The following is a 9,177-nucleotide window of genomic DNA, read 5'->3' as shown; positions in this document are numbered from 1 at the left end:
GGGGGGAAACGGGCACCACAACGCCCGCGAACCCCCCGTTCCCGCTTTCCCCTTGGCGGGGGAATAATCGCGTGGGGGAGAAAACGCGATGCGGTGGACGCGTGTCGCCTAAAAAGCACAAAGGCAGCCTGAGTTGAGCCCTGAATTAAAAAAAAAAAAGAAAGAAAGAAATGATGGTACCTTGGGGGGGGTGGAGTTGGGGTTTTGGGTTGGTTTTTTGTTTGTTTGTTTGTTTTTTTTTTTAAAAAAAACTTTTAAACTTAACATGTATTTTTGATTAATTGTTCCTTGGGGAAAAAAAAAGAGGGGGGGAGTTGAAAAAAAGAAAAAAGTTTAAAAGGAAAAAAGGAGGGAAAAAAAAAGGGGGGGAAAGGAGGAAAAAATGGAAAAAGAGAGAAAAAAATGGGGAAAAGGAGGAAGAAATGGGGAAAAGGGAGAAAAAATGGAAAAGGGGAGGAAAAATGGAAAAAAAGGAGGAAAAAAACGGGAAAAAAAGGAGGAAAAGGGAAAAAAGGGGGAAAGTTAGGAAAAAAAGTTAAGTTAAAATGGATTAAGGAAGCACGAGTACTTGAAAGAAAAAACGGGCTTGTGAAATGTAAAAAAAAAAATATGAAAAATTAATTGGCAACTTGGATGGATGTAATCATAGAACAGTTTGGGTTGGAAGGGATGTTTGAAGGTCATCTAGTCCAACCTCCCCTGCAATGAGCAGGGACATCTTCAACTAGATCAGGTTGATCAGAGCCCTGTCTGACCTGACCTTGAATGTTTCCAGGGATGGGGCATCTACAGCCTCTCTGGGCAACCTGGGCCAGGGTTTCACCACCCTCATTGTGAAAATTAGCCACTTCCTTCAGAATTTTCTCAGATAGGTATATGGTCCATCCGAGTCTGCCCAAAGATGGGTGTCCAGAAAGAACAGATGAGTTACATCCTAATCAAACCAGAAAGGGAACCTAAACGATGTTTGCATTGTAAATGTCTAATGTTAGGGATGTGGCTCTGATCCTAAGGGCAAAATAATATGAAAGAATTTGCTAACGTCTGCAAAAATGGTATGTTTAGGTTTTCAAAGTTAAAAAATACACAGATTCAAAAACCCCAACCTTGTGACACTTGCAAAATAACCAAACTGATGCTTCTGCAAGTACAGAGATTTGCTTTGTGTTTCAAAGAGAACAAGTGCATGGGGATTTTTTTTCCTTTGAACTGTCTTAAAACCTCTTTATTTTGGGGAACCCAAGGTGTGATTTAAAATTTGGAGGGGTTTTTTGGTTCAGCCCAGTTGCTTCTGCATTAAGCACAAACTGCAGCCTCCGTTTAGGGCTGAGAAAACAAGATTTGCTCATGAGTTTTATGAATGTTTTGCTACAGGAGTACCTGTAACCTATTGCAACAAAGTTCATCGCTTTTATTTTGCTGTGTTTACTTTTATGAACCAAAGACAGTCACTGACTGTGAATCATCAGGTTTTACAGCTCTGAATTGAGGTGAGTTCCTTCATTTTTGTTTTCATTTTCAAAGGGCAGGCTGCCCGGGGTGCTGCTGAGCTGAAGCACCTTCAGGGATGTCCTACCGTAGGTTGAAGCACTTTGGTTTATAATTTGACCTTTGTGTGATGCTACCTTTTAAAAATGGATTTGCTTATCTTGAGCAAGTGAAAGACAAGTGGCAAAAGCAAACGTGGCAGACTTTTTCCATTCCCAACTTTTTATTTTTTTAGCCGGCTATTGCACCACGGGTTTGCCCATAAACTGTTTCTGAAAGGGCCTCTGGACTTTAATTCTCGATGTCCAGCATAAGCAATATAATTCACGTGTAAGCTATATAGTAATTACAACTTCTGTGGTTTTGCTTGCCACTGCAAAAAATATGTAACTTTCTGGAGGGTAGTATTCCTGAAATTATTTTATGCGCCCACACAACGTGCAGAGAGAAAGCTTTTAAAGCGATAAACTTTGTTCCTTCAATGTTCAGGCATTTGTTCCCAGTGAGCTCGGGCCACGCAAAATGCGGGGGCCATTGGCAACTGGCGCGTGCTCCGCATGGGCTTTCAACAAACAGCACGTGCGGGGTTATTACAGCGTTTGGCTTTCTTCCTCCCGAAAGCTTTTGGCTGTGCCCTGCCGTTGGGTGCCAGGTTTTGATAGAACTTTGTGACTTCTGTACCAGTTACTGGGAGCGAGATAAGGCCTGGTTATCTGCGGAGCCGATGCCAGGTGAATTCACCCCTTTGGCAACACCCCACCACCACCACCACCACTTTATGCAGCTCATGAAACGCTGTTGTGGGGACCCCGCGGAAGCGTGGCGTTTCACCCGTGCTGATGACCACCAACTGGGTCGAACTGGACTTCCGCTGTCCCCTCTCGGGGTGGCTGGGGCACCCCACCTCCTCCTGCCCACGATGGCTTGGCAAGAGTGAAGAAACCCCCATACAAGGGCTGGTGGCTGCACCTCCCCTCCCGAGTTAGCAATGGGGTGGCCGTCACCTGCACCCCGTTGAGACCCTACAAGTGGGCACAGGGGCTGGGTCACCCCGGCGGGCTCCTTACCCTGGCAGTAGGGTGGAGGGTGGCTCCAGGACGAAGTGCTCTCCTGGCGGAGGCAGGAGAGCCTCTCGCTGCCCACCAGCTGGTACCCCTCCTGGCACCAGTAGACCAGGACCGAGCCCAAGGAGACGCCTGAGCCTCTGTCCACATAGTAGTATCCGTAGCGCGGCGGGGAGAGAGCCGTGCATGGCGCTGGGGGAGAAGGAGAGATATTAAGTGGAGGTGGTGACAAAGTCCCAGCTGGTGATGGTTTTGGAAAGGCTGCCTGGCCCCGGCGTCACTCCTGCGGGTCCTGCGAGACTCCGAAATTTTTTTTTTTTTGCGTAATCCTAAAGGAGAGACGTAGGGAAGTCTAGTGGCTTTATCTGGAAAGTAAGTCTTCTAGTTGCAAGTTCTGCAATGTCAGCAGCTACTAAACAGCAGAAGTGGGACTGGAAAGGTACAGGATGGGGACAGTGCGCAGAGAGCGACATTTCGGGGGGGAAAGGAAGAGGACAGGCATTTTTGAATACCCCAGTATTCTGGGAGAATATTGCTGGATGGAACTCAAAGCAATAAAAAAACTGCTCAATGCTATGGAGAGATACTTTTTCCATCCCAATCTTTATTTTTTTTTGCTAATTTGTTACCCGCAACTATTCAGAGCTACTCAGTTATCCTGCTTAGATCATCCTTTCTCCATTTGCACCCTTTGCATCTTTTGTGCTGTCCTTGTTCCAGCTTGCTAGTACCTGACAAGAGCCAGGTGAGGCAGGCTCCAAAAGTACCTGATGAGTCGGGCAGGCTCCAGAAGGGATGCCAGCCTGACTGAGTGCTTGCAAAAAAAAAAACCATGGATATACTAACATAAGGCCAAGAAAGTGTGGATGAGTATATTCTTGTATAACAGGAATCCTAGCGACCAATATCCTGAATTAAAGGAAAATAGTCTGATCAGCTCTAGTTAAGCCAAGCTTAAAATCTGCAGGCAGCAATGTAGCTCAGGGGGAACTTTTGAGGGGAATTCCGAGTGCGGCAATAGAACTAATGCGAGAGAGAGGTTTGGTTTGCCTCTCCTTTTGCTGCGATGCTGGAGGCTTCTCCTCCAGAGGGGCTGAGAAGAAACAAACCAGGTTGAGTAAGATCAGACTTTCTCCAGGTCCCGCAGTACTGTTAACAGGTAGTGGAGATGTCTATATGAGTAAATTCAGCAGTGCCGGGAGGGCTGCCCAGATGCCTGGACTGGATCTGTCATACAGTTAAATTGGCCGGCACTGGCTAGCACCTTCCCCAACAATTCCTCACCGTGATTTGGAGATAAGGTGGGCTAGGGACTGTTCCCAAGAGGCATTTTGGAAACAAGATATAGCCCATTAAGGTTTGGGAAGGTTCAATAGTATGGGACGGGCTGCTCTGTGCCACTGCCCGCACACGGAGGACCTGCACCAGGCGGGCGGTCACCCAACGGCAGCCCGGACGCCGTGTCCCACTTGCTGGGGAAGGGCACGTGCTTTGCTCTAGAAAGTGGATTAAGTAAAAAAAAAAACAAAACAAGATAATCGCCCTCAGCATTTGGATATTATTTGTGCTTTTAAAAAATCTCCATCCTCATTTCTTCCCAAGGGTCCAAGCTCAGCCCTTAGGGACAGGGATGTGTTCGGTGAGCCCATCACCTGGCCAGGCAGCTGGCCCATCGTGACACGCACAGAGGTTAATATGGAGAACTTTACTCTTAAAAGAAGACAGTCAAGCGTTAAATTTCCTCCCTGTGCCTCAGACTTTGCCTCAGATATGACACAACTCTCCCAGATCGCAGAAGCCGGTGTGGCCGTGAGGACCACCCAAAGCCCTGCAGCCCCTACGTGTGCCCTAGGCGTGCCTCCGCGCCCACTGGGAAAAGCACCATCATGCCACCATCAACACGTCCCCTTGCCCTTCACCCTGTGCGCCTGCACGGCAGAGCCCCCAGCAGCCCCGCAGAGGGAGAGGCGGGCGATCGCTCGCTCCCGTACCTGAGATGTTGCTGTGCATGTCGGTCCCGTTGTCAACATCTCTGGGCAGCCCCTTTCTGACGTGTCCTGCCCCGGGCAAGGCGGTCCCGGGCCCGGCAGCATCGCTCCAGGCAAAGCTCAGGCAGCTCCAAGGCAGCAGGCAAAGGGCCATGCATTTCCCAAACCTTTGTCCCGTCATGGTTTGGGGAAACACAGCATCGTCAGGTGCCCGGCTGTCCCGAGCGCCCGCCGCCGTTTCCCTTTGCTTCTGAGCAGGAGTCAGCTGGGCTCTGAGGGCGTTAAGCCTCCAGCAGCAAAGCTAGCAGCCGCTCTCCCCCTGGGACTTGCCTCTCCTCCGTGTCGGCACAAGCCCCTGGCTCCCACCACTGCCAGCCCGGCTCTGGCCGCTCGGCTGAGCGGCTCCAAAGCCCTGCAGAGAAACGGGGTGTGGGAAAGGGAGGGAGAAGCAGTGAGCACTCGGGATCCATCTTTTTACAGCTCCCTCCTGCAGGGACCGGTTGTCACCATCTCTCCGGGTGCTGGTTCTGCACATTGGGCACCCTCCTCTTCCTCCTCCTCCTGCCGAAATCCGTGCTCGAGCTCCCTGCTGAGACTCCTGAGCTGCAGACCCTCGTGTGCTCATCTCGTCCCTCCTGCCAGAGCCCAGGGTTGATTTTCTGTAAACAGCAGCGGAGCGGGATATGTGCCGTGGGAGTCAAAGGGGTTTCACAGGGGCAACTCCGCCAGCTTTGCTGCTGCGGGAACCAGAGAGAAATCTGTTTTCCCTTTTCCTTGGGGTTCCCTCTGCGCAGCGTCTCTCTGCCTGTCACTTCAGGGCCTGATGTTTTGGTGATGTTTTATAGCTGGAGGGGCTGCAGTAGCTCTTGTCTCCTGGGATGGAGGTTGCTCTTACCTGTCCTTATCTGCCTGGCCCCTTGTGCACACCCAGGAGGAGGTGAGGTGTCCTGTGTTGTCCCAGCACTTGAGACTGTGAGGCTTTGGCACAGGCAATGCCTCTGTGCCGAGGCTTTCCCCAGCAGACAGTACACCAGCTGTGTGCCCAGTGGGGCTTTGTATGGTTTTTTTGGATCGTCCCCTCCTGTGGCTGTTATCTTCCCTCTTTGCACCCCCTGGAGCTCCCCTAATCCCATGGATCTCTTTTAGCCATCCTGTCCTGCATCCTCACCTGTCCTGGGGCAACCAGGGACTTACTGTACGTATGAAGGTGGAAGCCCAGGCCACTATTCATTAGTAGCATTGGCACAAATGCAATAGCCTCAGCAGCTGGGTGTGAGGACATTTGGAAGCGCTCACAGCTTGGCAGGGAGATGCTCTGGCTCTGTGGGTCGTGTTTTGTTTGTCCCTCTTTTATATCTGTGGCCCATAGCTGCAGCCGACATGCTTGGTTGAGCATGGCTGCCTTGGTGGATCTGGGGGACCAAAATGTTGCCTTGCCTGTGTGGGCAGCTCCTGTTTGCAAAACCAAACAGTGGTCTTACAGTCTTTGTGTGATTTACTGCAGTGTGTAAAGGGAAAATAAAAATGTCAGATGCAATCAAACCCCCATCCCATCCCATCCCATCCCATCCCATCCCATCCCATCCCATCCCATCCCATCCCATCAGTGCAGCCAAGGGGGTCTGTGGAAAGGAGGGGAGCTGTGGGGCCAAGCGGTGGCTGGACCTTGCTTGTGGTCCCTCCCCGGCACTGGGACCCCCTCTTGCTCACACCCAGGGCGGCTCGGTGGTGCTCCGTCCCTCCTTGCACTTGCAGAGGGGTGTCTTGTCACTTCTGTGGGCCTTTGGACCTGGAAAAATCTTAATCCTACCCTGTTTGTCTGTCCGTCAGTCTCTCAGACACTCCCTTTAGGTTTTGGCTGTGCTGGTACCTCTCTGGGCTTCTCTCCAGGGGATTTTCTTGCTTTCTCAGGAAAATCTGTTTCAGCCTCCCATGACTCATAATGATCTTGCTCAAAACCTGCTTTAATTTCTTCTCTTTCCTGCTTAATCCTTCTTAAAATGTGAGCTTTCCTCGGCTCCCCTTGGAGAGAGGACCGAGGGGGGGGCCGGGGGGGGTCCTCCCCAGCTTGGTGAATATTACTGGTTTCTTGGTTTGGGTGGTTTTTTTTTGGTTTTTTTTGTTTCTTTTTTCCCCTTTCCCCTTCTGACTGCAGGGATTTGGCTGTTTGTTTGTGCAATGAAGCTTTGAGGCAGGTTGGGCAAGGTGAGACCTTAATGCTAACAGCAGAAGAGCCGACCTCGGGGCATGCCCCTGGGTGCAAACACCATCATCTCCCGGCAGCTGGGAGCTGGGGATGCACCTGTCTGGTCAGATGGGACCAACCCTGAACCGGCCCCTCCACCAAGGTCGAGCAACAGTGCTGCCTGTGCCTTCTCCTGTGGCTTCACCGCCACCAACGGCTGAGGGATGGTGGGAAGAGCCAAGGGCAGTGCCCTCTGCCCTCCCACTGCCAGATGTGTTCCGCTGCTAAACAGCTGGGGGCCGAGCACGTGCCGCAAGCGTGGCCTTCAGCGTGGGGCCAGCGGCGGTAAGTCTTGTCACATGTGCCGGGGAATGAATGGGCTCAGCAAAAGCCCGGGGACACAATAACCATGCTTGAGCTTGTGCTCAAAATGCCCAGTAGGTGACACGGATTATTGCTCTGCTAATGCTCTTAAGAGCTATTCCAGGGCCCGAGGGAGATAAAGGGGCTTATTATTGCAAAATCAATATCCTGCTGGGGGGGGATCTGGAGGGGAGGTGGGATTTCAACACAGTTCCCTGCACCCTGATGTCTGGTGGCAACTGGCTGTTCAGAGCCAGGGAGCCGGGCACTGGGCTGTGCTGGCAGGTGCAGGGGATGACCCTGGGCTCAGGCGAGGAACGTGTCCGTGCCCCGGCTTGGCAAGCCCTTTCCTTGTGGGGAAGGCAAGAAGGAACCGGGAGCTAGCAGGGGATCCAGCACAGCCGAGGGGCTGCAGCTCTCCCAGCTCCATGGTCTTGGCTGGGTGCTCCCACATTCCCAGCGGATCACCTGTGGGTGATCTCCTTCAAGGTCTGCTCCTCCACCACAGCAGTCTGCAAGGCAAAGCTCAGCTGATGGCTTTCAGAGCTGGCTCAAAGGTCTCTCACACCTGCACTCAGATCTCCCTGCTGGCTGATGGTCATCTACTCAGAGATAAAGCTTTGCTGAGCCATGGTTGGAATTACCCCTACCTTCTCCTGTGCCTCTTTGAGCCTTTGAAATACCCCCTTTGCAAAAGTGCCCCTCTCACACATTCCCACATGCATGATTGTTGCCCTGCTCTGGACAATTTTCTCCTCCAGCCCCTGCTCTCCAGCTTCAAAGCTGGCACCCCAGCTTGGATCAGCTGCTGGGGCTCTCCCATCTCCTGTCCCACGGCCTCACCAGTATGCCCTTGGCCCAGGAGATGGCACATGGCTGCCTTCCACCTTGTCCCATCTCTGTGTCCTGCCTCCCCTGGTGTCGGTGCGCCCGGCCAGAGAAAGCAGCATTCCTCTTCCAGCAGCCAAGCGGAGGTGCGCTGGCATCAACACAGCACCATGACACTCAGGAGATCCCTCCTTTAATCTCCCGTACGTGTTTTTTCCACCCTGGCGTGGCCCACACCCTCATACCATCCTTCTGATTTTGGCACAGGCCCCATCAGCTCTGCTGTTCCTTATTGTACTGCTTTGACACGAAAAAGCACCAGCCCTGGAGAAGAACAAGTGCTTTTCTTCTTCCTTGTGACATGAGGATGTCTGGAGAAGGGTCCCCGGAGGAGCGCAGGTAGATGAACTGCAAGGGTAACCTGAAAAGGCTACATGGTGGGTTCTTGTGGGTTCTAGATTGCAGCCTTGTGGGTTCTAGATTGCAGCGTGCCCCGGGTTTTGGCCCACTCAAGGGCTGGGTATGGTGGGCAGGTGCAGACCTCATGAAGAAGCACTCATCCCGTGGGACTGACAAGCTCCCCTGACAGCGGTAGGATCCAGGACCCGCACCCAGGGCAGGGCTGTGGTGTGGCTAGATGAACAGCGACAGGAGGAAAGAAGCAGGGACTGGGTCAGGGGAGACTTGCTGGGAGAGCTGGGCGACTGTAGAGGTCCTGCGGGAAAAGAGCCGGGGAAGCTTATGCATTGCACCCACCTCGGTGGGTGTTGCTGTCTGACTTCAACTTGCGCTGTTTCCCCAGGAAACTTGCTTTTGCTTACACGGGGAACCAGTGACAGGAACGGTAGATGTGTGCCTCGGTGATCTTTATATCTCAGGTCCTTTGGATGAGAAAAGGCAACTGAGAGGTGTGGGAGGGGGAAAGGCAAGTGCATTGTTGGCATGTCAGAGTTTCCCAGAATGGCAAAATTGGTTTCTGCCTAGCTTTTTTGAGAAAAGGGGTTGTTGTTTTTACTGATTATTTTTATTATTGTTGTTGTTATTATTATTATTTTGTTCTTCTCATCCTGTTCACTTAATACCCTTTGCATGGGCACTTTCACATGCCAGTCTAGATGACACAGGCATTGTTACGCACCTTTGCCTTTGGGTTGTTACACAAGTTTGTACCACCAAAGAGAAGAAAACCCTGATTACTGGATGGCCAGGTCTCACTTGAAAACAAGGTTATGGCAGGACTGAGGAGTCATTGAAGAGATGC

The sequence above is a fragment of the Charadrius vociferus genome, unplaced genomic scaffold, assembly GCF_000708025.1.
Source record: "Charadrius vociferus isolate BGI_N301 unplaced genomic scaffold, ASM70802v2 scaffold871, whole genome shotgun sequence".
NCBI lineage: Eukaryota > Metazoa > Chordata > Aves > Charadriiformes > Charadriidae > Charadrius > Charadrius vociferus.
This window is presented reverse-complemented; position numbering follows the sequence as displayed.